Source organism: Schistocerca gregaria, chromosome 8 (genome assembly GCF_023897955.1).
Source record: "Schistocerca gregaria isolate iqSchGreg1 chromosome 8, iqSchGreg1.2, whole genome shotgun sequence".
NCBI classification, from domain to species: Eukaryota; Metazoa; Arthropoda; class Insecta; order Orthoptera; family Acrididae; genus Schistocerca; species Schistocerca gregaria.
The window spans coordinates 360,215,712-360,240,297 of record NC_064927.1 but is presented as its reverse complement, the minus strand read 5'-3'; positions in this window follow the sequence as shown (position 1 = coordinate 360,240,297).

Sequence of the window (24,586 nt, the reverse complement as noted above, 5' to 3'; positions counted from 1 at the left end):
CAGATGGCTGTAGTATAGCATACGCAACGTATAAAAGGTCAGCGCACTGGCGGAGCTCATATACAGATGACGGTAGTATTGTGTACACAAGAGATAAAACGGCAGTGGATTGGCGGAGCTCATAAACAGATAGCGGTAGTATCGCGTGCACAAGGTGTTAATGGAGAGAGCGTTGGTGGAGTTCTGATTTGTACTCGGGTGATGACGTCAAAAGGTTTCTGACGTGACTATGGCTGCACGATCGGAATTAACAATATGAGGCGTAGTACGTTAGGACTGTTGATAAACTGAGGAAATTTAAAAGGAAATGATCCTAAAACTGAGAAAATGTCAAAGACATGTGTTTAAAATACAAATGGCTCTGAGCACTATGCGACTTAACTTCTGAGGTCATCAGTCGCCCAGAACTTAGAACTAAGTAAACCTAACTAACCTAAGGACATCACACACATCCATGCCCGAGGCAGGATTCGAACCTTTTTGGCCGTAGCGGTCGCTCGGCTCCAGACTGTAGCGCCTAGAACCGCACGGCAACTCCGGCAGGCTGGAATTAAGACTTTGAACCGGAATGGTAGTTGGAGCTAGACGCATGGGACATTCTGTTTCGGAAATCGTTAGGTAATCCAATATTCTGAGATCTATAGCGTCAAGAGTATGCCGAGAATACTACATTTCATGCATTTCCTGTCACTACACACAACGCAATGGCCGGCTACCTTCACTTGAAGACCGAGAGCAGTGGCGTTTGCTTGGAATTGTTAGTGATAACAGACAAGCAACACCGCATGAAATAACAGCATTAATCAGTGTGAGACGTATCCGTTACGACAGTGCAGCGAAATTTCGCCACCGACGCGAGTGCTTTGCTAACAGCGCGAAATCACCTCCAGCGTCTCTCCTGGCAGAACTCGTGACTAAATCGCTTGGACCCTACGAGACGGGAAAAACGTAAAACATCGACTCGTCACATGAGTCCCGATTTCAATCGGTAAGGGCTGATGGTAGGGTTTCAACGTGGTGCAAACCCCAAGAAGCCATGGATCCAAGTTGTCAACAACGCACTGAGCAAGCTGCTGGTGGCTACAAGCTGGTGTGGAGTGTGTTTACATGGGATGGACTGGGTCCTCTGGTCCAACAGAACCGATCATTGACGACCGATAGTTATGTTCGGCTACTTGAAAAGCATGTGCAACCATTCATGCATGTTCCTATACAAAAATTGGATATTGGTGGATGACAATGCACCAAGTCACCGGGCTATAATTCTTCGCGATTTGTTTCAAGAACATTCTAGAAAGTTCGAATGTATGATTTGGCTACCCGGATCACCCAACACGAATCCAGTCGAACATTTCTGGCACATAAGCGAGTGATCAGTTCGTGTACAAAATCCTGCACCGGCAAGTAAGTGCTGACTTTGGTAAGTATGGACGACCTTAGAGGCTGCATGGCTCAATGTCAGCAGGGGACCTCCAACGACTTGTTAGTGCCACGTCGAGTTGCTGTTCAAGGCGTGGCAAATGGAGGTCCGACACAATATTAGGAGCAATCCCATGGCTTTCAAAAATGGCTCCAAGCACTGTGGGACTTAAACATCTGAGGTCATCAGTCCCCTAGACTTAGAACTACTTAAGCCTAACTAATCCATGGACATCACACACATTTTTACATGGGATGTCATTATGGTGCGGTCATTTAAGAAATGCCATAAAATGAACTTGTTCACGTTGATTATAAGCTAACTATTAACGGTACGAGAGCATAGCCGGCCGGAGTGGCATGGCGGTTGTAGGCGCTACAGTCTGGAACCGAGCGACCGCTACGGTCGCAGGTTCGAATACTGCCTCGGGCATGGATGTGTGTGGTGTCCTTAGGTTAGTTAGGTTTAATTATTTCTAAGTTATAGGCGACTGATGACTTCAGACGTTACGTCGCATAGTGCTCAGAGCCATTTGGTACTAGAGTATGGTCTACCGCATAACTGGATCGAAAGGCATGCTACTACCGAGTATGACGCACAGTCTATAACTTGAGCGTACATTCGGTATAGTTCGTATAAGATCGTACATCTTCGGTTATGCCAAAGTTATTCATTTATTTATTAATATCAACGTATCCTGTCGTTGTCAAATTACTGAAAGCTAGTATTTATGACAGTCGACTCCTACTCATGGCGAGCCGCTGTGGCCGAGCGTTTCTAGGCAACGTATGTTTCGTGTATGACAAATTGTTGTGCGCTGAAATTTATCACAGATCTGTAGAAGAAAGCTAGGTAAGGCGTAAGAATACAAAAAAACCTGACCACGCAAAACGCTTTAGAATAAAGCAAAGTTTTGCTTTAATCAGGCTTTATTACATCGCAAAGGACGGTATTAAACCGATGGAACTTGTTTGACTGGGACATCAGAAAAAGAGGCCGCAAATCAGATAACAATACCGTTTTTGTGACATGTTTTAGGAAATGAATAGTTACTTTCTGTGTTCTTTCAAGTACGTAATAGAGTGAACTGCAGGATTGTTCGTTTGTGTTCTCTGATTCTTGTAACTCCGCCCCCGTTAGTTGAGTGGCAGTCGGCCTTAGGCCTGTGGAGCGGTGCGGTACTTCCCGGGCGCTCCGTGTTGCGTTTCCGGGTGTGTTGCTGTTTACGCGCCACCGAGCTAGTGTCAATAGTAGTAGTTACGTTCCTCACATCCGGTGTCTCTTTGGTATCGGAAAGCCACAATCAAGCTGCTGTGTGACACAAAGCTCTCTAGACCCAAGGAGATTGTTACGCGACGTGATACATGTTGACCCGAACGAGCTGCTAGGTATCCACTTATCTATTTTCTCCAGCGTTGTATGTCTTAAGTTCACTGACGATGAGACCTGTGCCAGTCGGAGTAGCCGAGCGGTTCTAGGCGCTACAGTCTGGAACCGCGCGACCGCTACGGTCGCAGGTTCGAATCGTGCCTCGGGCATGGATATGTGTGATGATCATAGGTTATTTAGGTTTAAGTAGTTCTAAGTTCTAGGGGACTGATGACCTTAGAAGTTAAGTCCCATAGTGCTCAGAGCCATTTGAACAGAAACTTTGGTGTGGTGAACGCCCGAACGTGTTGGATTGAGAATACAAAATGTGCGCGTGTCGGGGCTACCAGTTTGAAGATCCACCGGATTTGGTCACCCTTGCTCTTCGACCCTATGGCACAGTCCTCGGCCATACGACCGAAAAAGGGGAGACCTTCGAAACTTGCCCTGTCCTTATGGGGTTTAACATGTCCGTATTCAATTGCACCGCCATATACCTTTGTATCTCACGATCGCTGGTTACAGGGCGATAATTATTTACGACGGTCAGCAGAAAATCTGCTCTAGATGTGGACAGGTAGGACACATGAGAACTGAATGCCTGCAACGCCGTCTCGTGCAGACGCCCTCACCCGATCATATTCAACTGTCGACAGCTACCTCTATGCCGATTACGTATGATGCGGCGGCGAGACGGGAGACGCCAGCTGTCTATGACGACCCTTCTGTAATGGTGCAAGCCTTGGAGGCCCCTGCAACAGTTCCTCAGGAGCCCCCAAGAGTCTTCCAGGGCTTCCGTACTTCAGTGATGGTTACGGTGTGTCAAACCTGCCTTATGCCAAACATTAGCCAGCTATGGACGAAATAAAGCGCGTTGGTATACTGCGACCACTGATTTCTATTACACTACGCTCCGCGAACTGGCTGTGCAACCGCCGTCGCCGGAACGGTAATCGTCAGAACACCACATCAAGGCACAATTGCTACGTATCACAGCAGCCCGTCTAGCGGGTGTGCCGGTGCGAGCGAGGACAAATGATGTTAGTGGAGAACGACCTTCCCTCCATCATATCATTCAAGGTAGAAGAAGACGCAAGAGGCAGTTCATTACGGAGGTCGAGACGGAGGATGGACGACGAGCTGACACGCAAATGGACATCGCCCGAGCGTTCACACAATCACATACACTTCTCTACGAGCGAGAGTACAACATGGATGTAGGAGTCAGGGAAGCCGGCCGGAGTGGCAGAGCGGTTCGAGGCTCTACAGTCTGGAAGCGCTCGACCGCTACGGTCGCAGGTTCGAATCCTGCTTCGAGCATGCATGTGTGTGATGTCCCTAGGTTACTTAGGTTTAAGTAGTTCTAAGTTCTAGGGGACTGATGACCTCAGCAGTTAAGTACAATAGTGCTCAGAGCCATTTGAACCATTTTTTGAAGTCAGGGAAGTTCTATCTGACCTACCCGCCTCTCGGAACATAAAGTTGGTGACTTTGGAAGAACTACGGGAGGCTATGTTGCATGGTGCTCCCAACAAAACCCCAGGCCCTGACGGACTCCCTCTTGAATTTTACAAAAAGTTTTTTGATCTCATGGGCCCAATTTGGGCCAGGATGTACAGACAACTCCTGAACCCCGATTTTCAACTACCATCTGAATTCACTGAGGGGCTCTTGATTCCGGTGACCAAACGCGGTGGAGGCTGTCGCCCACCTGATTTCCTCCCATTGACAATGCTAAACACCGACTACAAACTGTTGACAAGCATCCTCCGTGAGAGGGTCAAATCTACGGTAATTGCGGCCATTCACACGGACCAGACCTGCCTCGGAGGCGAAACTAATGTATTTACGACTTTAAGCACCTATATAGACACATGCTGCCTCCACGGCGATCTTGTTGCGCTGGATTTTGACCATGCTTTCGATTGCGTTGAACATGGTTTCCTGCGTGCAGTTGAGGAACACATCGGCATCCCGTGCAAGATAACATATGTAATGCTTCATTTAGCCCATGGAGCGGTCACGAGGATTATGGTAAACGGCTATCGGTCCACCCCCGTCCGTGTCAACAGGTCCGTCAGGCAGGGTTGTCCGCTTTCTGCCATGTTATTCGCCATTGCCCTCGAACCAGCTCTTCATGGACTGCCGAGACGTTTGGAAGGACTCAGTCTCAGCTCCGTGAGGTTTGGATATGGTGCATACGCCGATGATATGATGTTCTTAGCACGGACTGGTGACAAAATACAAACGGCGCTTTCCTGACTCCAACAGTATGGGGCCGTGGCAGGCAGTTGGTAGACCTTCGGAAATCACGCTACATGGAGGTGGGACGAGGCATGCCTGCAGAACTGGGTGTACTCCTGACAAAGGTCCCAATGCTCAAATGTTTAGCGATATCGCTCCAAATACAACGCACGGCGGCCTTTACGTATCGTAAGGCCTCACGACGAGTCAGCATAGAGGCTCGCCTCAATAATTTCATATCGTTGGACATGTTTCATCGCGCTCAGTACGTCAATGTGTACATGGCTTCTCACCTTAAGCATCACGCCCCAATATTACCTATGACCGGCACGATGGCTTCCAGAATACAGGCAGTGTTCGCACATGTGGTGAACGCTGGTGCCGTTTTTAAGATCCGTTTTCTTACTGTTACTTTACCCTTCCACAAAGGAGATGTTGCACTCACCCACGCCAAGCACAGAGCGTTGGCGCAGTACCTTCGCTCAATGCAGTGACTCCGTCTTTCACCAACAGACAGTCTTCCTGGCCTCCTGATAGCAGAGGTGGCCCCACACACGCTGTGCCCACCGGTGCCTATTGGACATTAATCGCCCTCGCTAACACATTGTTGTCGTTGTGGTCTTCAGTCCTGAGACTGGTTTGATGCAGCTCTCCATGCTATTCTATCCTGTGCTAGATTCTTCATCTCCCACTACCTACTGCAGCCTACATCCTTCTGAATCTGCTTAGTGTACTCATCTCTTGGCCTCCCTCTTCGATTTTTACGCTCCACGCTGCCCTCCAATACTAAATTGGTGATCCCTTGATGCCTCATAACATGTCCTACCAACCGACCCGTTCTTCTAGTCAATTTGTGCCACAAGATCCTCTTCTCCCCAATTCTATTCAATACCTCCTCATTAGATATGTGATCTACCCATCTAATCTTCAGCAATCTTCTGTAGCACCACATTTCGAAAGCTTCTATTATCTTCTTGTCTAAACTATTTATTGTCCACGTTTCATATCCATACATGGTACACTCCATACAAATACTTTCAGAAACGACTTCCTGACACTTAAATCAATACTCGATGTTAACAAATTTCTCTTCTTCAAAAACGCTTTCCTTGCCATTACCAGTCTACATTTTATATCCTCTCTACTTCGACTATCATCAGTTATTTTTCTCCCCAAATAGCAAAACTCATTTACTACTTTAAGTGTCTCATTTCCTAATCTAATTCCCTCAGCATCACCCGACTTAATTCGACTACATACCATTAGCTTCGTTTTGTTTTTGTTGATGTTCATCTTATACCCTCCTTTCAAGATACTATCCATTCCGTTCAACTGCTCTTCTAAGTTCTTTGCTGCCTCTGACAGAATTACAATGTCATCGGCGAACCTCAAAGTTTTTTATTTCTTCTCCATGGATTTTAATACCTACTCCGAACTTTTCTTTTGTTTCCTTTACTGCTTGCATAATATACAGATTGAATAACATCTGGGAGAGGCTACAACCCTGTCTCACTCCCTTCCCAACCACTGCTTCCTTTTCATGCCCCTCGACTCTTATGACTGCCATCTGGTTTCTGTACAAATTGTAAATAGCCTTTCGCTCCCTGTATTTTTTCCCAGCCACCTTCAGAATTTGAAAGAGAATATTCCAGTCAACATTGTCAAAAGCTTTCTCTAAGTCTACAAATGCTAGAAACGTAGGTTTGCCTTTCCTTAATCTTTCTTCTAAGATAAGTAGTAAGGTCAGTATTGCCTCACGTGTTCCAACGTTTCTACGGAATCCAAACTGATCCTCCCCGAGGTCCGCATCTACAAGCTTTTCCATTCGTCTGTAAAGAATTCGCGTTAGTATTTTGCAGCTGTGACTTATTAAACTGATAGTTCGGTAATTTTCACATCTGTCAGCACCTGCTTTGTTTGGGATTGGAATTATTACATTCTTCTTGAAGTCTGAGGGCATTTCGCCTGTCTCATACATCTTGCTCAGCAGCTGGTAGAGTTTTGTCATGACTGGCTCTCCCAAGGCCGTCAGTAGTTCTAATGGAATGTTGTCTACTCCCGGGGCCTTTTTTCGGCTCAGGTCTTTCAGTGCTCTTTCGAACTCTTCACGCAGTATCATATCTCCCATTCATCTACGTCTTCATCCATTTCCATAAAATTGTCCTCAAGTATATCGCCCTTGTATAGACCCTCTATATACTCCTTCCTCCTTTCTGCTTTCCCTTCTTTGCTTAGAACTGGGTTGCCATCTGAGCTCTTGATATTCATACAAGTGGTTCTCTTTTCTCCTAAGGTCTCTTTAATTCTCCTGTAAGCTGTATCTATCTTACACCTAGTGAGATAAGCCTCTACATCCTTACATTTGTCCTCTAGCCATCCCTGTTTAGCCATTTTGCACTTCCTGTCGATCTTATTTTTGAGACGTTTGTTTTCCTTTTTGCCTGCTTCATTTACTGGATTTTTACATTTACTCCTTTCATCAATTAAATTCAATATTTCTTCTGTTACCCAAGGAGTTCTACTAGCGCTTGTCTTTTTACCTACTTGATCCTCTGCTGCCTTCACTGTTTCATCCCTCAGAGCTACCCATTCTTCCTCTACTGTATTTCTTTCCCCCATTCATGCTCTCCCTGAAACTCTGTATAACCTCTGGTTCTTTCAGTTTATCCAGGTCTCATCTCCTTAAATTCCCACCTTTTTCCAGTTTCTTCAGTTTTAAGCCCACAACCAACCACCATCGTCCTCAGTCCACTTCTGACCGCCTCATTGTGCGTTCCATCGTCTCTGTGTTTACTTGTTGTTTTCTCTCTGCAAGATGAAGAGATTTCTATTTTGAGTGAAAATTTTCGTGAGTATGTTAAATTCCCCTTCTTAATTCTTTCTTGTTATGGTACAGTTCCGTTATTTTGTCTTATTTCATGCATTCCCCCCCCCCCCCCCCCTAGCTCACTTGATGCAAATGCAAACTGAGCTGGAGGCAGACCTCGGGCTGTACAGAACTATCCACTGCAGTAGCAGCAACGCTACGTGGTACAGCCTAGAGCTATGGATAACAACAACACTCACATAAGTAAAGAACAAAATATCCCTGTGTGATCTTTCTGTATAACTCGGCAGTCAAATAAATAAAATTATGTCTCGTCCTATTACAGAAACAGCTCTAGAGGAGGAATTCGATTTATTGGGCAGGCAGCTGGAGGCTTTTCGACAGCAGATGCAGAAGCAGCCTCCAGCAAATAATGTGATGCCCGAGTAGCATACTTGTAAGTTGAAAAGAAGATTATGTTTGCATGTGCCTCTAGAAGTAGTAGTAGTAGTAGTAGTAGTAGTAGTATAGGAAGTTTTTTTCTGTGAAAAATCGATTTATATATTTGGTTTGTTGTTGTTGTAGGCGAGACATACAAATTGCCAGATTCTGACGAGGGCGATGCCTTGCCTGAATGCGTCAGACAAAGGCGCTCTGATCCGCTTCGAGACGATACTACCATCTATATCCATCGGTGAAGATAATTAGTGGACATAAATTTTCATTAGAAAAAGGCAGCGATTAGAGTTAACTAAAAAATTGAGTCCAGTCCACATTTCACTTACGGTGTCTCTGTTTTCAGTAGATGCACAATTGTAGCAGAATTTTTGTGAAATATTTCTAAGTTTCCTCTTTCACCAGCTCTGTGCGCGTTAATTAATTACAAGAACACGTGCTTTTTATAACAGATAGTGAAATTGAGCATATCGCTGCAGAACAGGTATGAAGGCATAACAGGCACGGATCAACAACATTCAGCAAATATACGAGGGTCATTTCAGAAGTCCTGCACACATCTTTATGGTATCATGATCACGATAAAATTCATGACAGCTGTGAGTGAAACGTGACGGTCTTATGTGTGTTTGCTGGTTCGCGTGGCTGTGTCGTGAGTAAATCAGTTTTAAAATGGAACTCGAAAACGAGTCAGGTCGTAATACAGGTAGTGATTAGTGCTCTTGCATCAAACTCGAATCCCAACGTGCAAAAAACCCAGCGAAAATTTACAACGCTTTGTGAGAGTTGTGTGGGATAATGTCGTGCATTGCAGCACAGTATCACTGTGATCTACCCATTTCTGTGATGTTCGAGGACAACCCAAGACGTAGAAGGCCATCAACTGCAACGGACTACACCTATCACTTTACTGATAATGACATTCTGAGAGAGACCAGACGAAAAACGTGTGAGGAAATTGCATATGAGGCCAGAATATCTGTCGTTACGTTTTACAGACTCATAACTGTAAACTTACGGATTACAAAAGTTTCTGCCAGATGGGTTCCGAATGATCCGAGTGAAGAACAGAAAGAAGGTCGCAAAAGAATCTCAGAAGAATTGATTCTGTGTCATCTAGCAGAAGGAGAACAGTCTCTGAAAAGAACTGTTGCAGGTCATGAAACCAGGATACAACATTTTGAGACATAACGGAAGTCTCAGTCGTTAGAATGGAAAGGTTCCGGCTCTCCACAACCGACAAAATTTCTCCGACAACTGTCAAACGTGAAACTGATGGTATCTGCGTATGACAAGAATGGAGTCATACCTGCAAACAGATCGCAACAGGGAGTGGCTGTAACAGGCGCATACTACAAGCTGGGTCTGCTGAATGTTTTGTGCCAGAAAATTTGCCAAAGGAGGCCTCTTATGCTTGCAGCCGCTGTCCCCATTTTGAATGATATGGCCCTACTAGTGAGAGAAACGCTCAACAAATCTGTGTGGCAAACATTTCCTCATCCACCATACAATCCTGGTATGAGCCCACCAGGCATTCATTTGTTTCCAAAATTGTAGGAGCAACTCCGTGGGAAACATACGGTTGGAGCAATAAATCTCGAGAGAGATGGAAATCTCCAAAAGAATGTTCTACATTACCGGCCATTACAATTGCAGATGATAAACGGGTATTCACTGGACAAATATATTATACTAGAACTGACATGTAATTAGATCCTGAGAAATCAGTACCTAGAACAACCACCTTTGGCCATAATAACGGTGTTGATACGCCTGGGCATTGAGTCAAACGGAGCTGGGATGGCGTGTACAGGTACAGCCATCCATGCAGCTTCAACACGATACCACAGTTCATCAAGGGTTGTGACTGGCGTATTGTGACGAGCTAGTTGCTCGGCCACCATTGACCAGACGTTTTCAGTTGGTGAGAGATCTGGAGAATGTGATGGCCAGGGCAGCAGTCGAACATTTTCTATATCCAGAAAGGCCCGTACAGGAGCTGCAACATGCGATCGTCATTATCCTGCTAAAATGTAGGGTTTCGCAAGGATGGAATGAAGGGTAGAGCCACGGGTCATAACGCTGTCAGTGCGAACAAGAGGTGACCGTGTAATCAATGGCACCCCATACCATCACGCCGGGTGATACGCCAGAATGGCGATGACGAATACACGCTTCCAATGTGCGTTCATCGCGATGTCGCCAATCACGGATGCGACCATCATGGTGCTGTAAACAGATCCTGGATTCGTCCGAAAAAATGACGTTTTGAAATTCGTGCACCCAGGTTCGTCGTTGAGTGCACCATCGCAGGCGTTCCTCTCTGTCTTGCAGCGTCAACGGTAACCGCAGCCACGGTCAGCGTCAAGAGTAACCGCAGCCACGGTCTCCGAGCTGATAGTCCATGCTGCTGCAAACGTCGTCGAACTGTTCGTGCAGATGGTTTTAGTCTTGCAAATGTCCCCATCTGTTGAATCAGGGATCGAGACGTGGCTGCACGATCCGTTACAGCCATGCGGATAAGATACCTATCATCTTGAGTGCTAGTGATACGTGGCCGTTGGGGTCCAGCACGGCGTTTCGTATTACCCTCCTGAACCCAGCGATTCCATATTGCCGGCCGCGGTGGTCTCGCGGTTCCAGGCGTGCAGTCCGGAATCGTGCGACTGCTACGGTCGCAGGTTCGAATCCTGCCTAGGGCATGGATGTGTGTGATATCCTTAGGTTAGTTAGGTTTAAGTAGTTCTAAGTTCTAGGGGACTGATGACCACAGCAGTTGAGTCCCATAGTGCTCAGAGCCATTGGAACCATTTTTGATTCCATATTCTGCTAAGTCATTGGATCTCGACCAACGCGAACTGCAATGTCGCGATACGATAAACCGCAATCGCGATAGGCTACAATCCAACCTTTATCAAAGTCGGAAACATGATGGTACGCCTTTCTCCTCCTTACACGAGGCACCGCAACAACGTTTCACCAAGCAACGCCGGTGAACTGCTGTTTGTGTATCAGAAATCGGCTGGAAACTTTCCTCATGTCAGGACGTTGTAGGTGTCGCCACCGGCGCCAACCTTGTGTGAATGCTGTGAAAAGCTAATCATTTGCATATCACAGCATCTTCTTCCTGTCGGTTAAATTTCGCGTCTGTAGCACGTCATCTTCGTTGTGTAGCAATTTTAATGGCCAGTATTGTATCTTTTCAGCGGCGATGTATTTAAATTACTGTCGCGCCGCCTTTAAACAATCTCATTCTTCAACGAAGAAGGTAAGCTTCAATTATTAGTTATTTTTGTGGGTTTTATCCCAATTGTTAGGCATTACTATAAACCTGGGAAAGTTTTGGACACCAGTTGGGGGATGTAGCGAAACCAGTCCGGCGCTTGTGTCCACCGCGACCAAATCGGTGTACTTCCGAGGAGTCAGGCGACGGGGAACGAGCTCCATTTTCTGCCGACACGGACACCGTAGGAGTGTGTACGCCGGGCGACTGGCCTTGGTGAGCCGTGCTGGAGTTCGTACCGGCGCGTCCCAGTCTCGACGCTAAACAAGCCGGCAGACTGCACCGGGATCCACGTAGCGGCGTTAATCAAATTCCAGCTCTCGTCAGGCGCACAAAAAGGAGCAAAAAGGAAGGAAAACGGAACAGAAACAGTCGGCAGTACAGCTCCGCGTGCGCCACAATAAATACGGCTCTGACGCGGCCGCGATGTACCGAGTCGGCCGACGAAACGCAGGCCCCGAGCCGCTAATGTTGAGGCGTGTAGTCGGGCAGCGGCCGGGGCATAAAACATACTCCTGTGTTCACGCGACGCCGCAATAAAGCTCGGGAGTGAACGTGGCGGGGAGGGGGGGGGGGGGGGGGGGAGGCGACGGCGGCGGCGCGGCGCGGGCGGCGCGCTAATGAAAACCTCCACACTGTTGCTGAGGGCCTCTCCTTCCCGCGGACACTTGTTTGTGGATCTAGGATTAGCCACGAGGACAATGAGTGCGTATCTCGCAGTGGCGTAACGCTTCTGTCGCCTCTTCCAAGGGGACTCGGAAGGCCTCAATAAGAAATACTGGATGCTCTTGTTATGAAACTGAACGACTACAGAGGCTCTTATTTCCGAACTTTATATCTTTATTCCGATATCAGTTAGTAGTAGGAGTACTATGCTGTTCTGCCTTACGGCAGGTCTGGTCATGGGTTAAGCCTCTTCCACTTTAGTCTGTCCATATCCAGTCTTTTCATTTCTGCATATTTGTCTCCTTTGATATTGTCCAACATTTGATATCTCCTTTTTCCTCTTCCCCTTTTCCCCAAATGACTCAAATGGCTCTGGGCACTATGGGACTTAACATCTATGGTCATCAGTCAACTATAACTTACAACTACTTAAACCTAACTAACCTAAGGACATCACACAACACCCAGCCATCACGAGGCAGAGAAAATCCCAGACCCCGCCTGGAATCGAACCCGAGAACCCGGGCGTGGGAAGCGAGAACGCTACCGCACGACCACGAGATGCGGGCCCCTTTTCCCCTCCACCATTCCTTCTATTCCTTCCGTCAATAAAGCCCCTCCACAAACAATGTTCAAATGGCTCTGAGCACTATACGACTTAACTTCTGTGGTCATCAGTCGCCTAGAACGTAGAACTAATTAACCTAACTAACCTAAGGACATCACACACATTCATTCCCGAGGCAGGATTCGAGCCTGCGACCGTAGCGGTCGCTCCGTTCCAGACTGTAGCGCCTAGAACCGCACGGCCACTTCGGCCGGCTCAAACGATGTCCAATCCAGTTCCGTTTTCTCTTTCTGATGACTTTCAGCATGTTTCTTTGTTCTCCAACTCTTCTTAATACTTGTTCATTCCTTACTTGCTCTTCCCATTTCATTTTTTCCATTCTTCTCCATATACACATCTCGTTCATGGGATGGAACTGTTTGTACAATATTCCGTAGGTAAAGCTTCCCTTCAATCGGATCTCCGGGAGAGGAATAAAACAAGGACTCCAGGGATAAGGGCAAATGGAAAAGGAAGGAAGGAGTTTTGATAGGTAAAAGACTGAAGGACAAGTTTATCAGGGCTGAATATGTTAGTGGAAGAATAATGATGATGAGATTGAAAGGGAAAAAGAAAGACTTAGTTATCATCCAGGTCTATATGCCAACAATTAATCATTCAGATGAAGAGGATAACAATTATAATTTCCTACAAATGCGAAAATCTTGACTGAGAACGTTACGCGTGTCACTGTAACCAGCCCCATTCTTCTTTTTTATTCGTTTCGCCCACATAGGGACCAAGCCAATTCTACTGTTTCTTTTTCCGGGCTTAGCAGTCGCCCAATGGTTCTAAATTCGTTTCTGATGTTGTCCGTTTCTCTCTTGGATCCGCACCTTCTTCGTCGTCGGCGTTTCCTGGAAATCTTTGTGTATGTGTGTGTGTGTGTGTGTGTGTGTGTGTGTGGTTTTTCCTTAAACCTATCCCGTTCCTGAACATATTTAAGAGAAATTTCCGGTTCTTGTATATCTTCCCCTGCTTGTGTGAACATCGCCCCTTTGGATCTCTTACTTTCAATGTAAGTCAATATCCTCTTAGGTAATCATCCAGGGCTCATTCGTGTCACTTGACCATAAAGGGCTATCATTCTTTTGTGAGTCATGTTGCTTACTTTCGCCACGAGCTTGTATACAGTGTAACCTAAAAGTCTGTTAACATCTCAAAATTCATTACTTCACAAAGTAATGCAGGTGGAAAGGCAAAAACTGACACACATACTTAACATGACGTGGAGTTTCACTGAAACCGAAAAAGTGCACAAAGTGGCCGACAGATGGCGCTTCATATAATACAAACGCAATAATTAGCATAACGATTTCTTTCAATGCTCATGTCCGTCGTCCTTCATGAATAATACCTGCAGTCGAGGGAAAATGTTGTGAACAGCACTGTACAGAACAGCAGCAGATATGGTGAGAAACCATGTTGTCTTTAGCATTGCCAAAGAAGTCGGACGATCGAACCAATAACCATACACAGCGAGGTCTGAGAACCTGGGAGGCCAAGCTTGACGGAAGTGGAGGCTCATCATGCGATTCTCACCAAACGATGTCCCCAAGAGATCCTCCGCATGCTACACATGTGAAATATCTCGTCTTGTTTCTCTGCCAGGCTAGGGATGATGAGATTCTGTAACACGTCGGTGTGCATCGTACCCGTCACTCTGACAGTTCGAAAAGCATCATTCCACATATCCAGCGCCATCTGCTGGTAAGATTTTGCACTCGTTTTTGGTTTCAGTAAAACCCCATGCCGTTTCAGACAAGTGTGTCGAATTTTACACTCTTCCTATATCATTCCGTGAATTAAGGGGTTTAAAATGTTGACGGACTTTTGGATCACTCTGTACTTCCTGGCTATGATGCCTTCTATACTCGCTGTTTTCTTTCATACGTTCCACGACTTTTCTCAGAATCTTTCTTTTTTTGACCTCCTGTGTCCCCATTACACCTTTCTGGTTCATTGTAAGAGTCTCTGACGAATATAGAGCCTCCGGTCGAATAACAGTGCAGTAGTGTCTAAGTTTGTCGCTTAAGGATATTTATCACTTATTGTAGATGCCTTCAGTTGCTTGGTGGGGCATTTCCATTTTATTCATGCGTGACACGAAGGTTTAGATGGTTCCAATGGCTCTGAGCACTATGTTACTTAACTGCTGAGATCATCAGACCCCTAGAACTTAGAACTACTTAAACCTAACTAATCTAAGGACATCACACATATCCATGCCGCAGGCAGGATTTGAACCTGCGACCGTAGCAGTGGCGCGGTTCCAGACTGTAGCACGTAGAACCGCTCGGCCACTCCGGCCGGCGCGTGACACGAAGGCTACTTTCTCTGGGTTCTATCCATTCACCTCGGAATTTAAACTTTTCTGCGAGCTTAATTTTTCCCACTTTGAACTACAGTTTTCTGGGCACTGATTTTACGTTTGTCATTAACTACGTCTCCTTATAGGCGATTTAAAGCCCTGGCTTCGCTACCTGTGTCTTCAGCTAGTAAAGTTTTTTTTGTTGCTTTGTCTAAGGAGCCTGAAAAGATCACTAACTCTTCTGCAAAAGCTAGGCAGTCGATAGTAAGATTCACGTGCTTGTAGCCTAACATTACTCCATTTTGTACCCTATTTCTTATTATTTGCGCTATTAGATTGGGAGGATTCCACCTCCATCATCACGTTGATCTATGAGAATGTATAAGGCACGGGCGTTTTGTACGTCATACTTTTGCGTAACCTGTGGCACTGTATGGGTGTAGAAGACAAAAATGAAGCAGTGAAAGATAATTACATTTACATTCATGTTCACCTGTGTAACTAGGAAACGTCGTAACTTTAACTCCAGTACTAAAACACGGTTCTGCATTTTACGGCCTGTTGTGAGAGTTTAACTGATTACACTAATTTGAACTATGGTTACAAAGTCGTTCGTGAAGGAATTCTCGCATTAAAACTTCTCTGTATACTTGCCGTGACCAATTTGGAATGCAGGTATGTTTCAGGACTAATGTAAGAAAATAACTGTAGGAATGGCGGCTGCTGCTTTGGGATTAGTAGGAGTGAACATAGTCATAATGAGCAGATGAGGGTCACTTAGACTGATGACCTCAGAAGTTAAGTCCCATAGTGCTCAGTGCCATTTGAGGGCCACTTATGACAATATAGAAAATAATTTAGAGACTCGCGATTAGATAATAAATTCTGAATACAATGAATTGCGAGATAGGTGTGAGCAGATGGTTAGTAATCTTCAAGGAACAGTAAGGGGAACGGTAAAGAAGAAGTGAAAGTACAGGGAGGTATCGTTTATGAAAGGCAACAGCCTGAATTACAAAATAGATTAGATACCACACTAGAAAAGTAAATTGTGAAGCAGATTCAGGTGCATGTTGAGGCGCTGGAGGTTGTAACGGAAGCTGAAACAGCTGTTACTATAGCGCTGCTGACTGCGAAGAAGAGCATAGCTCACAAGGTACGTTGTCTGCTAGTGACTGTGATTTAGTAAAGTGACAGCCATTCAAGAGGAGATTGTATCAGAACCTGCAGACCACGTGGCACATATTAATGCTATGCTATCAAGAGGAAAGGCTTCCAAATTAGTCTTCTGAAAAGTTACATACGTCTTTTTTTGTTGCCAGATGAGTGTCGCCGTTGTTTCATTTACATTACTGTGCTGATACCAGCAAATGGTGATATTTCGTGTCTCTGGGAGGGGGTGAGCATCTGTGGGTGGTCCTCAGTAGGCACTGCATAATGTTTCAGTTCATGTGCTATCACAGGCACATAGTGGAAATAAGACTGGAGGAAGATTGGGTATTGAAGTTAGGTTTATATTGTGTCCAGTGCAGGGCTCATTGTCAATAAACCTGAAGGTACCACACTTTCTAATGCCCACATACTTAGTAAAATTATTTAGTATTTTGGTTTATTTACCACCTTCCATTCTCTTTCCTTTTTCTGACGTTCCATTTTTTCCAAGCTGTTAGGCACGCTCTGTCGCTTCGTCGCATATCTTATTCCACCATCCATGTTTCCTCCTTCTTCATGGTTGTTCTAGTTCTATCGACGTTCCTGTCATTGCTTCTCTGATACCATCCCACTTTCCCACCTTCTTTATTTGAAGTTTTTTTAACGAATTCACTCTGTTGTCTGAAAGAAATTTTGGATTATTTCGATGGACTTTATTAAATTTTAGGTTTGGCTTATTCAGATTGTAATTTTACTTTAATTTCCGTTCAAACGTGGCCCATAACTATGTCTAGTCCTCTTCTGACTGGTGCATTCATGATTTATGTACGGATTTATGTGGTTCTTGCCTCATGATCCAGTTGACACGAGTCTAAGTGTGTATTATGAGAAAAAAATGGTTCTAATGGCTCTGAGCACTATGTGACTTAACTTCTGAGGTCATCAGTCGCCTAGAACTTAGAACTAATTAAACCTAACTAACCTAAGGACATCACGCACATCCACGCCAGAGGCAGGATTCGAACCTGCGACCGTAGCGGTCGCTCGTCTCCAGACTGTAGTGCCTAGAACCGCACGGCCACTACGACCGGCTATTATGAGAAGACCAGGTTTTTTTTGTCCTGTGTTTGTGTATGTGTGCAGGTGAATTTCCTACTGTAGCCTTTCATTTCTCTTCTCTGCCGATCTGCGCTTTGAAGTCTCCTACGAGTAGTTTTATGTGGTGCTTTGGTATTTTTGATCTCTCATTTTCTAATATTTCCCAAAATTGTTCGACTCTTTTTGGATTTTTTCTGTTGTCAGTGTTGGTAGATGCAAGCGCGTTTATGATAGCACAGTCCTTGCATGCTAATCTAAACAGTAGAAGTGATATTCGCTCCGATGGGGGTGCAAAATTTTTAATAAATTCTATTAGATTTCGTTTGACCATGATAGCGGTTCCAAGCATAGTGACTTTCTGTTTATTCTTTATGGCCAGTTTTACTTTATAAATCATGCAGATCTCTGATTCAAATGCGTTCTTTTCACCTCATCTGGTTTCCGGAAGCGCTGGTATGAGTAAGTGTCGATTTTTCTTTTTTGTTTCTTCTGACTGGTTTGATGCGCCCCGCCACGAATTTCTCTCCTGTGCCAAGCTCTTCATCTCAGAGTAGCACTTTCAACCCTCCGTCCTAAACTATATTCTGGATGTATACCTATCTCTGTCTTCCTATGCAGTCTTTGCCCTTTACAGTTCCCTCTGGTACCATGTAAGTCATTCCATGATGTCTTAATATGTGCCCTATAATCCTTTCCCTTCTCCTTGTCAGCATCTTCCACATATTCTTTGCCTCTCCGATTCTGCGCAGAACCGCCTCATTCCTTACCTTACCAGTCCATCTAATTTTCAGTATTCGTCTGTAACACCACATCTCAAATGCTTCGATTCATGTCTGTCGCGGTTTTCCCACAGTCCATGTTTGACTACCATACAAAGCTGTACTCCACACGTAAATTCTCAGAAATCTCTTCCTCAAATTAAGGCCTATGTGGGATACAAGTAGACTTTTTGCCACTGATAGCTTACTTATGATGTCCTCCTTGCTTCGTCCGTAATTGGTTATTTTGCTGCCTAGGTAGGAGAATTCCTTCACTTCTCGCTGTTCTCATTTCTTCTGCTTGTCATTACTTTCGTTTTTCTTCGATTCATTCTCAGTTCATATTCTGTGCCCATTAGACTGTTCCTTCCATTCAGCAGGTCACGTGATTCTTCTTCACTGCCACTCAGGATAGCAATGCCATCAGCGAATCGCGCCATTGATATCCTTTCGCCTGGAATTATAATTCCACTGCTGAACCTTTCTTTCATTTCCATCATTGCTTCTTCGATGTACGGATTCAACAGTGGGAGCGAAGAACTACATCCCTGTCTAACTACATTTTTATTCCGAGCACTTCGTTCTTGGTCTTCCACTCTTACTGTTCTCTCTTGGCTCTTGTACATGTATTACATTACCCTTCCTTTCCTATTGCGTACCCCTATTTTTCACAGAATTTCGAACATTTTGCACCATTTTACACTGTCCAACTCTTTTTCCGGGTCGACAACTTCTACGATTGTATCTTCCTTTTCCTTAGTCTTCCTTCCGTTATCTACCGCAACGTCAGAATTACCTCTGTGCTGCCTTTACCTTTCCTAAAACCAAAAGTCTATATCTGCTCCTGGGCACTCCTTAAAATCCAGTATCTGATTTTGGAATCTCTGCCTGACAATGATGTAGTTTAACTATGTTCCTAGTAGATGTTTCTTCTTAGTACTCATGCGAGAAGTTCTAGGAAACTCCGACGCTTCGTTACACGATGTTCTAGGCTCTCTAGAATCTGATGGCCTAGCGACATCACTGTTGCCAGTGTTTATCTCGTGGAGTACTGTTCCGTTCCGTATTTATTATCATTCCTTTTTTTGAAAGGAAATTAGTAAGGGGTACTAGCCCCTTTATCGGATGTTACATCTGTGGTCGAATATCCAGATGGGTCTTAACAGACCACCCAATATGGGACCAGAAACCTTTCGTAGCCAGGTCAGACACGAAGTGGATTTTATGTTCTCCTTGGTGAGTTGCCTCTTCTGCTAGATACGCCGTACTGAGGTCTGTCCTCTCCTACTTCTATGAGGTATCTCCACCAGGAGAAAATGAATCATCCGCCTTCTTTGACGTTGAGGTTAATTTCTTCGTCCGCGTCAGAAGCCATTGATCCTCTTCAACTCATCTACCAAGTTGCTGACTACTTGGTTTCCTCTGCCCTCTTACAAAAAGACCAACTATTAGAAACAAATTGTCCCGCATTGGTCGTCTGTAACACTGGGTACTGACCCCCTCCCCCCCCCCCCCCCGCCACGCCAAGGCTGAGTCCTTTGGGAGGAATTAACATGACTATAATGTCAATATTGTTTTTATTGAGACTTTACTGACTGCAGTTTAGCACTTTAAATATCCTAGAAATCTATAACGTAGATGTTATTTCGTTGCGACGTCGCTAACTGCATTTGAAACTGTATACATGTTTATGAACTAAAATGTCTATAACGCCAATATTACACTCCTGGAAATTGAAATAAGAACACCGTGAATTCATTGTCGCAGGAAGGGGAAACTTTATTGACACATTCCTGGGGTCAGATACATCACATGATCACACTGACAGAACCACAGGCACATAGACACAGGCAACAGAGCATGCACAATGTCGGCACTAGTACAGTGTATATCCACCTTTCGCAGCAATGCAGGCTGCTATTCTCCCATGGAGACGATCGTAGAGATGCTGGATGTAGTCCTGTGGAACGGCTTGCCATGCCATTTCCACCTGGCGCCTCAGTTGGACCAGCGTTCGTGCTGGACGTGCAGACCGCGTGAGACGACGCTTCATCCAGTCCCAAACATGCTCAATCGGGGACAGATCCGGAGATCTTGCTGGCCAAGGTAGTTGACTTACACCTTCTAGAGCACGTTGGGTGGCGCGGGATACATGCGGACGTGCATTGTCCTGTTGAAACAGCAAGTTCCCTTGCCGGTCTAGGAATGGTAGAACGATGGGTTCGATGACGGTTTGGATGTACCGTGCACTATTCAGTGTCCCCTCGACGATCACCAGAGGTGTACGGCCAGTGTAGGAGATCGCTCCCCACACCATAATGCCGGGTGTTGGCCCTGTGTGCCTCGGTCGTATGCAGTCCTGATTGTGGCGCTCACCTGCACGGCGCCAAACAAGCATACGACCATCATTGGCACCAAGGCAGAAGCGACTCTCATCGCTGAAGACGACACGTCTCCATTCGTCCCTCCATTCACGCCTGTCGCGACACCACTGGAGGCGGGCTGCACGATGTTGGGGCGTGAGCGGAAGACGGCCTAACGGTGTGCGGGACCGTAGCCCAGCTTCATGGAGACGGTTGCGAATGGTGTTCGCCGATACCCCAGGAGCAACAGTGTCCCTAATTTGCTGGGAAGTGGCGGTGCGGTCCCCTACGGCACTGCGTAGGATCCTACGGTCTTGGCGTGCATCCGTGAGTCGCTGCGGTCCGGTCCCAGGTCGACGGGCACGTGCACCTTCCGCCGACCACTGGCGACAACATCGATGTACTGTGGAGACCTCACGCCCCACGTGTTGAGCAATTCGGCGGTACGTCCACCCGGCCTCCCGCATGCCCACTATACGCCCTCGCTCAAAGTCCGTCAACTGCACATATGGTTCACGTCCACGCTGTCGCGGCATGCTACCAGTGTTAAAGACTGCGATGGAGCTCCGTATGCCACGGCAAACTGGCTGACACTGACGGCGGCGGTGCACAAATGCTGCGCAGCTAGCGCCATTCGACGGCCAACACCGCGGTTCCTGGTGTGTCCGCTGTGCCGTGCGTGTGATCATTGCTTGTACAGCCCTCTCGCAGTGTCCGGAGCAAGTATGGTGGGTCTGACACACCGGTGTCAATGTGTTCTTTTTTCCATTTACAGGAGTGTATTTTTCTGGGGCTTTGCTAATGGCAGTTTCAAAACTTTACACATTTTTGTGCATTGAAGATGTTAAAACTAGGGATATTCGGAAGGTAAGTTCCGATTGATCGCGATATGGAAGCTACTGTGATAATCAGAAATATTTTATCTGCAACAATTAGTTACAGCTTCCTGCCACTGCTCTACATAGTCACCATTCTGACTTAGATAGTTGTCGTAGCGTTGTACCAACTTTCCAATACCGTCGTCATGGAAGGCAGCCGCCTGTGCTTCCCGACAATTCTCTACAATCATCTATAACTCGTTGTCTGTGCGAGAATGTTGTCTTCATAGCCAGTAGCAGTTAATGTGAGCAGAGATGAAACATAGTGGGAGCAAATTACCGGCTGTAGTGCGGGTGACTCATTGCCCCTGCAGATTGCGACCGAGAATAATCACGAAGTAGGAACCGTATAGCAGTTCTGTAAGGTGGGCAGCATAAAATCAGGCGACATGTCTTACCAGGATCTCATAGTATTTTCTACGCATCTTTATGTGTTCACCATGCGCTCAGAACTGAAAACGGCGAAGTGACACTGTCGAACACATATGTTCAAAGCTTTATGAGATTTTCATAGCGGTTTCCATTTCTTTACCCATCGGAACTTACTTTCTGAATATCCCTCCCGGTTCTGTGCGCTACAGTCTGGAACCGAGCCACCGCTACGGTCGCAGGTTCGAATCCTGCTTCGGGCATGGATGTGTGTGATGTCCTTAGGTTAGTTAGGTTTAATTAGTTCTAAGTTCTAGGCGACTGATGACCTCAGAAGTTAAGTCGCATATTGCTCAGAACCATTTTTGAATATCCCTCGTATTAGTTTGCTAGAACTTACTTCATTGAAATTTTAGTAACTTCACGTATTTGGTGTATTATAATGTTCATTAAGTTAATCAAACTGCAGCTCAGGTACACATGGTATAATTTTATGTGAGGTAAGCCAAGAGGCATTATTACGAGATTAACGTATTTATTTATCTTTTAATAATCATTTCTTGTGTTATGTAATTCAGTAATTTTCGTATGTTTCTGACGATGTAATACGATGCAATGTGCAAATCTGTAATATGGTCTTGTGCTCGTCTCCAGAGTATATTTCTAATGTGTTCAGTTTACTAAGGTGGAGGTGATGAGAAGTGCCTGTTTATTTGAAACTTCGATTTCCTCCGATTATATCTTATTTCTGGTAGATGGTGACATCTTTCCTATAGTGTATGCAACTCTGCTATAAGCAGTTTCAATTAATCGAGCCCTGTCGCTTGGTCATTGTGGCAGTAGTAAATCATGGGAGCTAGTTTTTGCTTTTGACCAATGGAAGCCTTTCGCTGGTTGCTTCCCATGTGTTTCTGCTTGTTTTTAGGGTATTCGGTATTATTCTTGTTTTCACTGTTTGAATGCTGTTTTGCGAAGTCAAGCCTGTGCCGTGTTCTGATGTTAAGAGGAAGACTGTGTCTGACAGAGGTCTGTGCTGTTGTGCAAATATTACATTGTTTGCAGAATATGATGACACCATTACGATTAATTTGCTGTTGTGAAGGTTAGATTTTATGACAAGGTGGCGTTGTTTAGTTAAAATCATTCCTAATATAGGTACCAGGTCGAGTGCTTCAGAGCAGTGAAATAGGAGCTGATAGGTTGCTTACATTTAAATGACTGGAAACTAGTTATTGTACATTATTTTATTTCATTTCGTGATAGTGTAAACTACAAATGGGCTTGCCGCAGTGCGACCTCCGGTTCCCTCTTGCGCTAGGCTAGCACATGGATGGGTGACTGTCCCTGTACACCAAGTGCTGTTGGTAAGTGGGGTGCACTCAGATTCTGTATGGCCAAATGAGGAGCTACTCGACTGAGAAGTAGCAACTCCAATCACGAAAACTGAACAGGGCCAGGAGAGCGATGTGTGACCACACGCCCCTCCACATCCCCATCAACTGACACTTCTTGGGTGAGGACGACGCAGCAGTCGATCGGTAACACTTGGACTTCAAGACCTGTTCAAAGAGAGATTTAGATGTATATTGCAGATTCGAATATATCCTCTGCGGAAGCATAAAGACTATATTTTCAGTCAGTGAGAATTAAGAGTTGCGAAGACGATTTTTCTTCTTCTAAAATCGTAGCTTGATATATTGTTGCTGTGCTCTGCAGTTCTTTTCTTGTGTTCATTGATAGTATACTGCTTATTAATTCGCTTCTGTATGAGTCATTTTATGACGTACCTTATCATTCTTTGTATTCAGCCTTTTGATTGTGCCACTTTGCTTGGACGTCATCTTGTTATCTACGTGAACTAATTACACGACTCACACGCAGTCTCTTGAGCAACAGGTAAGCAATATGAGTAGTAACTAATTCTTGTCTGCATCCTATTAGATATCAGGTGTTGATTAAGGCGTGTCAACATACGCTGCTCTGTTGATTGCTGTTTGTAAGACACTGTGCTACGTAAACTCGCTTACGATTACGGCGTTGTGGAAGAAGGAGAATCAGCATTTAAAGCTGGCGTCAGTTCTCAGCGGGACTCATCAGCAGAAGCAGCATTTTCCTGAAGATGGCGACCAGCTGGATCGCCGAAATATCGAGTCAAATTGATTTTATAATCCGGCAGAAAACCCGAAGAGACTTTCAAGATTTAAAGCTTAAGTTTGATACTTAACTATTCTTTGTATACTACATCTATGTACACGAAAATGAGGAGACAGCCTCATTACGTAGTTGGGCACTGTAGACAGAGACGTATCACATGTTCAACTTAAACCATTACAGAATGAAATTTTCACTCTGCAGCGGAGTGTGCGCTGATATGAAACTTCCTGGCAGATTAAAACTGTGTGCCCGACCGAGACACGAACTCGGGACCTTTGCCTTTCGCGGGCAAGTGCTCTACTAACTGAGCTACCGAAGCACGAATACACTCATTGTGCAATGTGCTAGTACTATTTATAAGCAGGCCCTTCTGCTTTCGTTGCGCAAAGCGTATGAAAGGTGTGTGTTGTGTGATCATTTTCAGTTCAACTTGCGAATCTGATCAAGTTTCCAAATTGTTCCTCTGCGTCATGAGAACTGTACATTTTTCATACCTTGAAAAAATCAAACTTGACTATCACTACTTCGGGGAGTGTTCTACGCTTTTCTACGCAAGCATGCACACCTCTCATACAGTGTGTATCACATTTCCTACTGTTTCTTAGTATTAACGCTAAATACTATAACCCTCACACTCCAGATGTTTACAACTA